At 41.9% G+C, this 14856-nt stretch overlaps 1 protein-coding gene across 5 annotated transcripts in view; it reads left to right on the top strand.

The window, feature by feature from the left end:
- LOC111150740 (dispatched RND transporter family member 1) overlaps positions 1 to 14856 on the top strand; it is a 181786-nt gene that overhangs the window by 119444 nt on the left and 47486 nt on the right. For 2 of the 5 annotated variants that reach the window (XM_022508318.1, XM_022508317.1), the window contains one exon: positions 5950 to 6128. The exons of 2 other annotated variants lie outside the window; for them this stretch is intronic. The gene's annotated coding sequence lies outside the window, so the exon portion shown is untranslated. Of the gene's footprint in view, positions 1 to 5949; positions 6145 to 14856 lie in introns of all 5 variants that reach the window. One more of the 5 variants, XM_022508315.1, reaches the window with a different exon arrangement.

The raw sequence follows: 14856 nt of genomic DNA, 5'->3' as shown, positions 1-14856 counted from the left end.
TTTTTTGAAAAAATGTCCATTCTAAAACTTTGACCATTAGATTGTATTACTTGTCTTTTTATTGTTGTGTTTTCTATAATGTGGATACTAGCCTCTAAGATACATGATTTGCAGATATCTCCTCTTCTGTGAGTTGTCTTCACTTTCTTGACAATGTTGTTTGATGTATAAAATTTCTTTATTTTAACAAAGTCCACTGTTACGTATTTTTTCTTTGATTACATGTGCTTTTGGTGTTAATTTCTTTAATTTTGAAAGTACTGTCTTTATATAATTAATCAATATAGCCTGTTACATTTTTTTTTAGAGAGATCATGAAGAGTTCGATTTCATGGTTTCAGTAAATGATTACTTATTTGCCAGTGGCTGTAAATGGAAAGTATTTGTTTGCTGATATCAGATATTTACAAGATTTTTACGTTGTGAATTTAAAATAATGACATCATCAGGGTCACACATCTATAAAAAGTAGTGTCAAAGTCATTTAACAAACTGCTATTTTGCTTAGGAAAATTGAAAGGAAACACTTATCACTGCTTTAAATAATACTCTCCTCTTTAATAAAGAAGACTCTGCCTCTTAAAAACTCTGAACTTTCTGCCCTTAGAGTGTCAAGAGCCATTCATGAAAAAAACATAAGAATCCCGGAACTTGGAAATAAACACAGTTGGTGTTTATTTGTGTTAGTTTAAATGTAGTAGCCCTATGTGTCAGAAAACTGAATCTGTAACACTTAAGTTAGCCTAAGCAAGCAAATAATATCAGCTAACATGGCTTTAATCTACTAAGTAACTTTAAATCCAAAAGATCAAAGGAAGTTATAAGTAAAAACAGTCCTTGTTGCTATTTCCCTGGTCCAAGCAGGAAAAGGCTAGAAATTACATGTCACCTTCATATCCTGGCTGGCTGACCTTGTGCTCAGATCCAGCCTCTGTGTACCAGCTGTTCCCTGTTGCCCAGACCCTGCCCCTGGGGCGGGGGGCGGGGGGGGGCGGGGTGAGAGAAGGCGCTCCTGTCCTATAGGAGCGCAGACACTGAGAGTCCCAGCCCCTCACACTCAGAATTCAAAGCCCTCTGCCTTTGCTCACCCTCAGTCCGCCCGCCTCTCCTGCAGCTCTTGCTGTCGGGGTCCCTTGGTCCCTCGAAGAGTAGCCCCAGCCAGGCTCTGTTCTTTACACGCGAAGGTAATACATTTACTCATGCTTCTGTATGTGTGCATTTGTTGTTTTGAGAATCTATTTAAAAATGGAAATTGGTCCTCTTCTTCAAGGATCAAATTTTAATTTCAACTCATAGGTTTTTTTCTTGGTATGAACTTTGAATGGCATCTTAATAACGCGCTAAAAATCTTATGAAGGTTATTTGAATTTTGATCTGCCACAGTAAGGTGAGGTCAGCCATTTTTTGGGTTTATTAAAGTGTACCGATTTAAAGTAGTTTATGTTCTTTCATGCTTTGAGGGTCGTCTTTAGCCTCTTCTAAATGAGAGGATCTTGAAAATATGCTCTTCTCTTGTTGCTAGCTGGTAGAAAATTAGGTTTAGAACCCTAGGAATTACTTTACTCCCTCAGGTGAATTAAATATGGTAAAAAGATGGTGAAATATTAGACTCTTCCAAGCTATATGGATAGAAATCTGGCACAGATTTCTATCTCAGAGCTAAGCGTCCACAGCAAGCGTAAGTCGTGGCGACACTTGTCTTAAATACACAGGCTGTGTGCATCCTCAGGCTGTGTTTGAGTTGATGACATGTTTCATGCATTGTAATTGGATTTACCACTCAAAGTGGAAGTCAGAATACGTGGGCCAAGTTTACATGTTTTCTTTCTTATTGAATACATTTGGCATTTACCATTGTGTAAATTGTAGGCGTGGGTGTATTGATTTGGTACATTTATGTATTATACCAATGAACCCTGTAGTAGTGATATTTAGCACCACTCTCCTGTTACATGGTTACCTTTTCTGTCCAGTGTTGGGGGTAGGGAGGTTTTAGTGTCTTAGCAGGTTTGATGGTGGTAGTTCAGTGTTGCTGTGTGGATTCTTTACCCTGCATGAGTTTTCTGACTGGTTTACTGCCCGTTGCAAGTCTGCACCTTAAAGGACATCCTTCTTATCCCTGCCGTGTTCACTTCTGCTTAAAATAGAATGGACAATTGCTATGCCACTGGCAGGAAAATTCAGACTAGTATAACTTGTGCAATATTTGTCTGAGAGTCAAATGTGAATTTTAAAGAAATTAAGCAGATTAAAAACGTTGTCAAAACTGAGGTATTTCATGCCAATCATTGACCATAAATGAGTTTCTTTGGTGATAATGCAAGAAATTGAGAGCACAGTTAACAATTTGGTAAAATTTTGTCTAACAGGTATTCCTGTTGAAAGAAAAAGAATGAATGTATCCTTTTTACCCACATGAAGGTTGTTTTCAATCATAGTATTTATAATTAAGAAAACTCTAGTTCCCTTTGAAGCCTCAGGAGTCACTAAGCTATGTAAATAAATGCCAAACTAATACGTGTTTTACTTGTGGACAGTGGATTTACTGCCCCATGTGGTTTTAATGTCTGCTGACACATTTCTATTCTTAAAATGCTAAAATAAATAATCTTTTTGCATTATGTCATTTATTTTACACTTTATGTGTCTAATTAATCTACCTGCTTTCATTGCCAAACTTGAACATTGGAATACTCTATTAGATTACATCTCATTTGTAACTTCTTGTGTCAGTGTACACAAGTAAGACAGAGTATTTTCATGTATCTTCCATACTTCATCTAGTTTCCATCTTAGATGTGAGCTGGAGGATTGTGAGCAGGACCTGCTTGCACTGATTATGAAAAATGTGGAAGTGTCCGAAATGGTTGACCTATGAAGCAGCTTAGAAAACACATGTAAACCTTGCCTCATCTAGAAAATACTGTGTATCCTCAGACCGATTCATCCCACCTTTTTAATTTGAGCCCATTGTCTGTAGTTTATACTGAACCAGTCAGCCCTTGTTGGCATCTGTGGGGGAGCCACTTGCCAGGGGGTCGCACACGCTGGTCCTGTGCCTTTTGCAGGCCTGGTGGGAGCAGGGTGCATACCTCGCCCATAACCGAGAACGCAGCCAGCAGCCTTGCCACACTGGCTCTGTGAAAACACCTGGTCTTTAAAATGGCGAGTTCTGATCACACCCTAACACAGGAAGTACACTTGGGTGTTTAGGACAAGACGGGCAAGGTGCCTAGCCTGTCCTTCTTGGGAAAAATACAAAACAAAGTAAATTGAGTAAAACTTAGAGAAAGCAGGACTGGGAAGAAGGTGGACTGTGTTGGCTCCATCTGGATTTCGGTGCTTTATGGATTCAGTCCCCAGGAAGCAGGTTCATACACTCCAGGTGCACATCACAGATTCCAAGAGAGTCATTCGCGGTGAACACAGTAGCTGCTCAGTAACTGCTTGCTAAAAAAGGACCTTCACCTATTTCACTGGAAAACGTGAGTTGGTTCCCATTGTAGGCAAATGAGGATCCCGCATGGCCAGTCACTGTGATTTCAGTCCATCTGCTGCCTCCAGGAGAACAGGTCAAGCTCACAACTGTTCATGGTGATAATGTCAATAAAGACAAACAGCTTTATGAACGTCACACCCAGGTTCTCACACACAGGGAAGTTACTGATCCAATGCAAGTAAGAATAAAAGTCTTTATGAATTTGATGTTTCCCTAAGCTGCAGGTAAATTTCAGAGTTCTTTAAGTAAAAAGGCATGTTTAACAGTGTCTCATACTAGTACCTGGAGGGACTGCTCAATTGCTCGGTGGAATGAAAGAGGTCCTTGCGACGCTGTTTGCTGGACTCTGGAGAAAGAGCCCCTTTGGGGCGCTGCTCTAGGAAATCGGATTTGCTACTGCTCAGACTTCACAGAACAGCAGGGCGTGGGAGCCTGCCATCAGACCCGTTAGCGTTTGTGGGGAAAGCTTAGATGATTCCAATAGCGGTGTTAAAAAACAACAGTTACCATCTAAACCAAACAGCCCGGAGTCCTTCATGATGATTGATCTCAGTTTCTGTGTTGGGGAGGACATCTGAAAAATTCTCTCACATTCTTTTGCCTCACAATATGTAGGAGTAGAATGTCTTGATTTGATTTATCTCAGTGACGTGTTTTTCCTTTGAGCTTGCTGCTCAGTTTTGAGTTTCTGAGATGTGTGAAGTATTAACATTCCTGGTGTCTTTGGGTTTACTTGTGGTCTGTTCACCATGTCAGTTAAGCTCCGTAATAGGATCCTGTGTCTGCTGGGGAAGAGCTGCAGTTTCCCAGAGAGCTCGCCAGATTGCAAGGTTGCCTGTTGCGTGTTTTCACTTGAGGCAGTATTTTCAGATGCAATCTTATGGCCTACACATTGGCCTGACCTATCACAGAGGGGGGTTGCTGCTTATGGACAGAGTGTCTTTTAATTCTTACTTGTCAGGATGTGAGGTGAGATGCAGGCCTGGTGTCTGAGGCTCTCTGGTCTAAGCATTGGAACATTTAAGATGCTTAAAATACAATCACACGTCTTTTTCTTTTCTTGCTTTCTTTTTTTTTTTTTTTTTTGGCACAAAACTTCAGAGAACATGGTCTTTTAATACGAGAGCTTGGGGGGGCGCCTGGGGGGGCTCAGTCGTTAAGCATCTGCCTTTGGCTCAGATCATGGTCCCAGGATCCTGGGATGGAGTCCTACATCGGGCTCCCTGCTCACTGGGAAGCCTGCTTCTCCCTCTCCCACTCCCCCTGCCTGTGTCCTCTCTCTCCCAGTGTCTCTCTCTGTCAAATAAATAAATAAAATCTTAAAAAAAAAAAAAAAATACAAGGGCTTAGGACTTCATTTTGAAGACTGACAAGGGGTTGGGGACATAATTTTTCTTGAGGGTTAAATAAACTCGTTAGTCAAATTGGCTGTATCCTAAACTTCAATCTCAAATAATCTGTGGGTCTGAGGCCTCGTGACACCGTGTTTCACCTTTTCACAACATTGATGCATGTGAATTCCTCACTGTTGTCTCTCAGACTGTGTGACGAAGGCTTTCTCCTTACTGTGCCCTCGTCCCCACTTTCAGAACTTCAGAAGGACTCTTTACTGTTACAGAAGAGAAGTTAAGATCATCTAAATGCTCCAAAGCACGTCTGACATGGAGTACCGGTTCCAAATTTGTTTGAGTAGAGAGCAGCATTCTGCATTTGAAGCAATATTTTTTGCATGTTGAATATTTTGAGTGTCTGTTGCTTGCTCTTATGACTTGGTCAGCATTAATTAATAAGAAGCATAAATCAGTGATTCTCAACCCTAGCCACACATGGGAATCATCTGAGGAGCTTTTATAAAATACTAATGACCACAGTCCATTCCAGTATGAATTCAGTTGGAACCTCTGGGGTCAAGGCCCTGGGTCTGCAATTTTTTTTTTTTTTAAATATTACTAAAGTGATTTTAAAGTGCAGAAAGGGTTGAGAGTATTGTAAGAGACTCGTACCTTTGTAAACATTTGTTGTATGTGTTAGGTTCCCTTCAAGATTTGTGGCTGAGTCTAGACGCTGGTCGTGGCTGGCTCTAGGAAGGCTTTCCAGAACTTCTGTGAAAGACCTTTGATTGATACTAATAATGAGAGAAAACACCTCTGGTTTTATTTTATATAGTCTTAGTTTTACCCATGAGCTCATGTGAAATTGAAACTCAGAGACACAAGAAGCCTTTCTTTTTGAAGGCCATAGATGTATGGAGACGTTGTGCCTGCTGTGCAGAATGATAATTTCTGTGGATGAACTTGGAAAAGGGAACTCTGAAAACTGTCCTCATCACCGCAGTGCAGCGATGGTCCTCCTGAAATAGGAATTTCAGGAGACAAGTGTTCATCAAGAAGATATTCTTCACTGTCATTATCCCATGTAAAAGATAAGCTTTATTTTACATTTCTTCCCAGGAAGACCTGTTGTCAAAGGCACATTGATCATAAAACACAGAAGAAAACGGAGATTGGCATTTCTGCAGCCGAGAAAGACCTGGCACTTCCCCACGTGGGTCTCTGCTCAGACGACTGGATTCTCAACTGGTCATAGGACTGCTTCCCAGACTCCGGGTTTTCAGACTTGCAGTGACACTGTAAGATCTGCCTAAGGTTATTTAACTTTTATATTTTTTAGTTGTAAATCTGGGAGGGAAAATTTATCAGACCATTTTTTTCCCATATCATGAAGCTGTTTGTAAATACCCTGAACAGTTGTTTTATTGATGAAACATTTTTTACGGTTTATGATGTCTTTATCAGTATCAACTGTTATATTAAAAGAGGTTATATAAAAATAATAGATTTCATTTTCAAAGGTGGTGTTTATTATCGTAAATGGAAACTACCTTCTTGATAATGTACATTGAATAGAACGTAGTTATGTTTTCATTCTAAGAGTGATCTGTGACTCAGATTTCCGGGATCAGTCAGTTTGCTTCTTCGTGGTGTGGGGAGAGCATTGGAGCACGCAGGGGGTTCTCAGGGAGCATGTGCTCAAGAGGATAGGTGCTCCAATGTATACCCCTGTCTCTCAGGGAAGACAACTTCTGCTTTAGTGCCATTTCTGAGGAAGGGGAACGACAGCAGCACTCATTAACTCTCACTACCACTCAGATAATAACAACATTTCTGCATAGTTCTTTGTAACGTATGAAATTCTCATCAGTGAAGACAACTGATAAGTGTTCTTGTGGAAGGAGAGCTTTGTGGTAGGAAGTTCCTGAACTTAAACAAAAATAAGAAAATGCAACTTGTCTCAGAAGGGAAGAAGATTCTGTTTCCTCATGTGTGACCTGTCTTGTCAGTTCCTTCACAAGCCTGAGTGTCTGAGTAAAGATACAGATTTGGTTCTCAGGCCACAGTTATGTTTTGAAATTGTGCATGACAACAAAGTTCAGCCCCCTGCCTTGCCTTTCAGGTTTGCATAACATGATTCATAATTCAGTGAAATCTGTCTCTGATGCTCTTGGATGCTGAATTGTACCTTCTGAAACTGTCTTAGGAAATACTGAATTCAGAGGCTGTTTTTCATGTGGGGGCTTCAGACTGAGTTTTTTAATCTGTTGCCTCCAGGGGTCCCATTAAAGCTCCAGGAGCCGGGCCCTTTCCTGGGGGCATCTTGAGGTGGCAGGAGAGTCTTGGCGGGCTGGTCTGAGAGAGAATCCCGATGGTGTCATTTAGATTAGTTCCACTTCAATACTTTGAACCTTCAGGTTCTCTGTAGTGGGTTTAGTAATATCTACAAAGAGGTATTATAAGGAAAGCACTTGATGCACTGAGATGATTTAAAAAAAAAAAAAAAAACAGTTTTAGTGCCCTTTAAGGGTAAAAAAGTCCTTGGAGACACGGCCTTCTATAGACCAGCTTAGCAGCCCCACTGCAGAAGAGCCCACAGGATGTCCTCGCTGCACCTGGAGAAGCTACTTAACCTTCTGACCACAGCACCAGTATTAACAGGCCAACCTGCTAGCAGTGATCAGAAATGAGGCCATTGTTCAGGACGAGCGTCCAGCCATTTTAGAGGAATGATTTCATGTTCAAATATATTTGATAAATAATGGATACAGGTGGCCGAATGCCTTTATACCTGGTGTGTCTTTATACATCCATACCCTGATATCTGGTACCACCTGAGGGAAGAAGATTGTCTCACCCGTGAACTGGGCGCGGTGCTTTGATCCCTATTTGTGAGTTGCACCAGAATGATTGAAATCTGTGCCTGTAGCACTTGAGTAAACTGTCCTTAAACTTAGTTACCAGCTAGAACCTCTTAAAATGTGTTACTTCATCGGAACAGCAGGCCTTTGTTTCTGGCACTCCTGTCCTTTCCCTGCCTGACCCGTGCTGCTGGAATTGTGCATCTTTTGCCATAACTGAGGCCTGCTGCAGGTCTGTGGTTTGCCTTGCTGCTCAAGGTGTGTTCCAAGGACTCACAGTGTGGGCATCTTGCTGGAGCCCTGCTGACCCGCTCAGGCAGACTGGAGCCAGATCTGCATTGTAGCAACAGCCCCAGGTGATCCTTGAGTTTGAGAAATGGTGGGATACTATTCTGTGTTTTACTCCGTGAAGCTGTGCTGTGGCGAGCATCATGCTTCTGGGAAAGGTAACTGGCTAGAGCTTGGAACCATGCTAGGGAACCCGTCTTGCTGCCAGCTGTTAGGTTTGGTGATACGGATCTGCCAAAGGTGAGGGTTGTACTAGAATGTGTGATCGAACTTACAGAGAGTCCTTTAGCAGAAGGCCCTGAAATCCTGGGCCTCAGGCTTCCTGGTCAACCACTAGAGACTCCACTTCTCCAGTTCTCTTCAGCAAAATGGACTGGTGATGGCTGCCCCGCCTGCTTGTCTGGGGGGTCAAGTCAAGTGGGGTCCTGCTAGTGGAATGCTGGAGCCATCGATGGGAGTGGGGAGGGCGCTCCTCCAGCTGGTGAGCCCCTCCTTGTTAAAAGTCATGCTGGCTGTGCTGGAGGTCACCATGGTGATTGGAGCAGGTCTGTGTATTCTTTTCATCATGGCATTTAGATTTCAACTTGGTAGTCTTCTGACCGTGCTCGTAGTCCTGACTTCCAATTTCAGGTAGCTATGATGAGGTTTTCATCGCAATGCATTAGAGGTCTCTGCTCTGCCAGCCACCGAAATAGCTTGATGGCCTTTGTGACCCTGTGTCCTGTAACTTATTTTTTAGAGAATATGTTGATGAATACAATATGTTGATGGATAAAATTTTCATAAACAGGTCCTACTGTGGTTATACAATAATATATTCAATGAGACACTTTTTATTTTTATTCATTTAAAAAATATATATATACATATATATATACATATATATATACATATATACATATATACATATATATATACTACAAAGATTTTATTTATTTACTTGTCAGAGACAGAGAGAAAGCAGGAGCAGGGGAGGAAGGGGCAGAAGGAGAAGACTCCCTGCTCAGCAGGGAGCCCAACGCGGGACTCGATCCTAGGACCCTGGGATCATGACCTGAGCTGAAGGCAGATGCTTAACCAACTGAGCCACTCAGGCGTCCCTACTTTCTGTCTTTTAAATGTAATTTCCTTATATTATAAAAGTATGTATTACTTTATTATTATATTTAATTATACTAATTATGTATATTACATATAATTGTATATTCTACAGCTAAATTGTAAGTTTTCTGGGTCCCAAACCAGAGTAGGAGGTGATCATGTGATCCCTGTAATCACGAGAACTCTGATGACGTTTCTCTCTACGTTGAAACATGGCGAAGGGGTCTCTGCAGGGTCTGCGGTATCTGCCAGCCACCTGTGGCACTGGTCATGGTTCTCTTTCTTGGTTCATAGATACCTTTGGTCCAGTGGATCATCATGTGTGTTTCCAGAAACCTGACATGGGAACCTGTCCTGAATACGTTGTATCATCCATTCTTGCCCATCAACTTCCTGTTCATTTCCTGCTTCATCCAGTTACTCAGTATATTGTATGGGTGTTACTGTAACACAGCAGATACATTTTGGAAGATAAACAATGTAAAACGCCCACTGATAAACAATGTAAAAGGCGCCCACTGAATAGATGTTTAGTCATCCTGTAAGGTAAAAGACAAATTGTTTCTGTTTTTACATTTTAATGATAATTACCTTTTGTGAAATGCTAGTCTCAGTGCTAGAGACTTTCTACGTTGTTTTATTAATATTTTATTACTATAAAGAAGATACAGTTATAGCCAAAGTTATAGGTACTACAGAAAATGAAATGTGAAGGTCTTCTCTACCCTTCCAGAAATTCCCAGTCCAGCTCTGCAGCAGGAAACAGTGCTAGCATTTTGTATGTCCTTCTGGAAACTATCTGTGTATCTACCATATATAAGTATCTCTCTCCTTTTTCAGTGGACTGGATTCATACCCTGTAGGCTGTTCTGTAGCTAGGTTTTATTTACACATAAAGATGTACTTTGGACTTCTTTCCATAGTAATATAGCCTGATCTAATGCATTCTTTTTTTTTTTTTTTTTTTTTGGTGCAGAGTACCCAGTGTACAGATATGACAGAATTTAAGTCTGCCATTGCTGATATTTTAGATTGTTTCCAGTTTTCACTGGTACAGACAGTGGTGCAGTCTGTAACATCCTTATCAGTACATTTATCTTTACACATTATTCAAGTATATCCAAAATCTAAATTACTAGTAGTACTGTGGTCAAAAGAGGGGAATATTTAAAATTCCTATTTTGGAGTGCCATGTTGCTCTCTTAGATGGTTATGCTAATTTGCATTTGAAATTTAACTCTCAGAAGAGCCAAGAGTAGAGACTGTAAGAGTGTAAATCATTTGACCCATGTTCTCAAAGGTGGAAAGTAGTAGAGTCAGCTTTTGGACTCAGATCCAGCCACACTATTTCTTCTAAGCAACAGATGTCTCAGCTGCTGGGTTTTGGGCTTTTTTTTTTTTTTAAGATTTTATTTATTTATTAGAAAGAGAGAACACAAGGCAGGGAGAGGGGTAGGCAGAGGAGAAGCAGGCTTACTGCTATGTAGGGAGCTTAATGTGGGGCTTGATCCTGGGACTCCGGGATGATGACCTGAGCTGAAGGTAGACACCTAACTGACTGAGCCACCCAGGTGCCCCATATTTTTTTTTTAAGATTTTATTTATTTATTTGACAGAGCACAAGTAGGCAGAGCAGCAGGCAGAGGGAGAGGGAGAAGCAGGCTTCCCGTGGAACAGGGAGCCGGACTGGGGCTTGATTCCAGGACCCTGGGATCATGACCTGAGCCGAAGTCAGATGCTTCATTAACTGCAGCACCCCGGCCCCCCTCAGCTGCTGTTTTAAGCATAATTTTGGCTTTAAAGCTAGGAGGCATTATTCTTTATCTCTTTATATTCTTAACACTCAATCATGCAATTATGATAATTCTTCCATCATCAATGCACAGCCTTTATGATTTTGTATATTGATTTCATATCCTGCAACTTCACTGAATTCACTTAGTCTCACAGTTTTGTGGTGGAGTCTTCAGGGGATTCTATGCATAATACCATACCGTCTACAAGGAGTGACAGTTTTACATCTTCTCTTCTGACTTTTTTTTTTTTTTTTTCTTGCCTAATTGCTCTGGCTAGGACTTCCAATACTGTGTTAAATAAAGGTGTCAAGAGTAGACATCCTTCTTTTGTTCCTGATGGTAAAGGAGAAGCTTTCAGATTTTCACCATTACAGATGATGTTAGCTGAGGGTTTGTCATATGTGCTCTTTACTACATTGAGGTCTGTTCATCTGTACCCACTTTGTTGAGACTTATCACAAATGTTTGTTGAATTTTGTCAGAAGCTTTTTCTACAACTATTGAGATGACTGTATGATTCTTCTCTGTCATTCTGTTAATGTGATGTGTCACATTGAATGATGTATGAATGTGGAACCATCCTTGTATCCCTGGAATGAATCCTATTTGATCACGATGTATAATCCTTTTAATGTATTCTTGAATGCAGTTTGCTAATATTTCCTTGGGGGGTCTTGCCTCTATGTTCATCAGGGATATTGGCCTGTAGTTTTCTTCCTTGCAGTGTTCTTGTGTGGTTTTACTATCAGGGTAAGGCTGGCCTTGTAAATGAGCCTGGAAGCTTTCCTTCCTCTTCTAAGCCCTTAATGGTGGTCCTATGAGATGGATGTTGATTATTATTCTGATTAATACATGGGAAGAACTGAGGATCAAAGAAAAAAGGAATTAAATTTTAAAATGTAATCAGCAGATGGTACTTGACCCAAGGCTTTATGGCCCCCGAACTGCCAAAGCACTCGTTACAAGAACGCTGGTAGAAGAGGTGAGATAAGGGGTGTGGGATTAGTGGCTTTGAGTGTATTGATACTGGTGCATTGTGTTCACTAACAACAGGGAAATACACTGATATTTCTGGCCATGGGGCCCTGTCACACCTCAAGCCAGTAGCAACTCAGAACAGCTTTCTTTTGGCCTCCTCCATGTGTGATGGCCCCAGGGAAAATGGGTGATTTGCAGTTGAGGGCATTTGATCCAGAACTTTCTTTAAACCTCACTGCAGACATAATCATGTGGCATTACATCTGTCAGGATAGTTCCTTTTTATTAAGTGGACTCTTCCTCTGTCTCATCTGCTTTCCTCTCAGCTCTCTCTGTCTTAGGCTCAGACCAGATCTTTTTCTAAAGAAATAAGATCTTTGTCTGTAAGGCCGTCGGATCTCTTCTTGACTTCGGATCAAAACTTTGCTATTTTCCAGGCCAAATACACCCACTGAACTTAATCCACAGACATTTCTTAGAATATTTTTTTTCTGTTTTCGCTTTTAATTATTTTTTGCTTCTAATTCACAACTTATTTATAAAGTCAGTTTGATTGTTCCTATTTTAAGATTGAAGAACCTGAATCATAGGAAGCTCGTGTGACTTATTTCAAATACAAGCCAGTCAGAGTTCAAGTGGTTGTTTACTCTCTACTAGTGCCTACTCCATCAAAAGAAGTCTCCAATTTAAGAAGCAGGTTATGTTCCAAAAATCCATGTGTAAGTCATGATTTGGCACTTGGAGTGAATTTTACCAGTAGTGGGGGAAATGTTAGAACTGGTGATTAGGCCCCTTGGCCAGCCTGCACAAGTCTGTGTAGCTCTTATATAACCACCTAATGATGCGTTTGCAGTAAAACTAAGAATGATCGTGGGATTCTGATTACCAAAAACTCTGTTTCCTGGGAGAAGCGTCCAGTTGGAAGATGGGGACGCAGAGGGAACTAGAGAGTCTGCAGGGACATCAGGGGCACTGGGAAGGCTGCCTGAGTCTGGGACACTGTCTAATGCCCACTTTCTTGTTAAAACTTTGAGGATTTGGGTGGTTGGGTGACGCTTGGCGCTAGCATAACTTCCGCAACAGCTGTGGTTAGCATTGATAGGACTGATGGACAAAATCATTTATCTGAGGGGATATTAATGATCCTGACGGTAAAGACAGACCAGCAAATCAGAGAAAACGTTCCCCCTTCAGTCGTCCGTGTGGTGAGGTCAGCGGAGTTGGTTCCCCATTGGCCCACAGACCCCACAAGCTGGGGCAGCCGGGCTGAGTTCTGGAGAGAAGATGTGGGTCCCTGGTGCGGGAAGAGGAGCCCATGATTCCTGTGTGTCAAGTGGTTCTGGGATGTGATCACATTTATGTCCTGTGTTTACACGTTCTGGGCTGCCTTGCACTTCAGAGTACAAAGCATCTTGTATTTCACTTAGCTTTGGAAAAAGTCTAGTGCCTCTTTAGACGACCCATGATTCCTGTCTTATTGTTCTCAGACATTTGTATGCAGCTTTTTTGGTTGTTAGCAAAAGGGAGGATACATTCTTTGGGGAGAGGAAGCTGAGTGACAGATCCCTCCTGAGCAGCCTCAGGGTGAGTTCTTGCCTTGCCAGCACACTGAAAAGGTGAGGGGAGGCCCGCCTGCAGCCCCTCCCTGGGCTGGTGACACGCAGACCTGCCAGAGCCCTATGCCAGGTGCTTAGCCCAGAGAGGGAAACTGCCTTTACTACAACCCCTCCCATGGTCCCTGCAAAGGAGGGCGGGACCTGTGACCACTTTCAGAAGTGTTAACAAGGGAGGAGGGAAGTCAGCATCCACAGCTTTACATATATTCTGAGGTTTATAGAGTCTTTGTTTTTCCACTAAAATAATTTACAAAGAAATTTTTTGACATCCATATAATTCTTCCATTTCTTATGATGCTGAATTTGTGCGTGTGTTTGAGGAGTCTTTTTCTGTCCAGAAGGGAAATACAGTAATGATGCTGGAGTTGTGGCCAACATCTTCTGGGCACCAGTATCAGATTGGACATGCATTGCTGTGGCGTGCTCTGCTCAGGAAGTCCCCTGCTGTGGGGGCATGGAGTGGGTGACAGTGCACACTGGGACCTTCCTGGGGCAGGGGTAGGCAGGTTTGCCAGGTCCAATGGCCACATGCTCAGACTGAGCCCTGGTGATTTCTTCTGGTGCCTGCATGTCTGCAGGAGGTGGGGAGAGATCAGGGAGGGACTATTCTGCAGGCTGTTCTACCTGCTTTAAGGAGTGCCCTGCCCAAAGGTTTAGAGGGCTACACCGCATTTCTCTTGTTGGCTTAAATTCACGTGTGGGATAAATAGACCGCAGGCGGTGGGGGGACCCGTTGCTCTTACTGCAGATTCCATTTTGTGCACATGGTCAGAGGTGAGGTGGGTGAGAGGGGAGGGAGGAGGTTGTGTGTTTTTGCTTTTGTTTGTTGACGGACAGAAACATGCTACTGGTAATTCGACTGTTAATTTTCCTTTACATTGAAGCCCTGGACCTTCTAGTAAAAGGAAAAAAAAGTTAAGAACAAAAACCTCATTTCAAGCAAATCCCACTCGTACTATTCTTTTTCTCATGTGCAAACAATGCTACATAACATAGAGGACAACATAATAAGTTCTTGGCAGCTTACAGGGCATGCTTGTTCATTTTTTACGCATTCTAGTCATCAGTTTAGAGAAAACTCTGGTGTCTGATATCTTGGCTTAGCTGATTGCTTTTTATTTTCTTTTGTTTCTTCTTATTCTAGGACCTGATAGACTTAGGGGAAAGATCATATTTTCTTGAGATTTTTCTAAGACACAAGGTATTCTTTTTTTTTTCTTTTAATTTTATTTTTTATAAACATATATTTTTATCCCCAGGGGTACAGGTCTGTGAATCGCCAGGTTTACACACTTCACAGCACTCACCATAGCACATACTCTCCCCAATGTCCATAATCCCACCCCCCCAACCCCCCTCCCCCCATCAACCCTCAGTTTGTTTTGT

Source organism: Enhydra lutris, unplaced genomic scaffold (assembly GCF_002288905.1).
Source record: "Enhydra lutris kenyoni isolate GAN:26980312 unplaced genomic scaffold, ASM228890v2 scaffoldscaffold24, whole genome shotgun sequence".
In the NCBI taxonomy this organism is placed as follows: Eukaryota; Metazoa; Chordata; class Mammalia; order Carnivora; family Mustelidae; genus Enhydra; species Enhydra lutris.
Note: the sequence above shows the minus strand (reverse complement) of the source record. Positions and strands in the feature narration are given on the sequence as shown.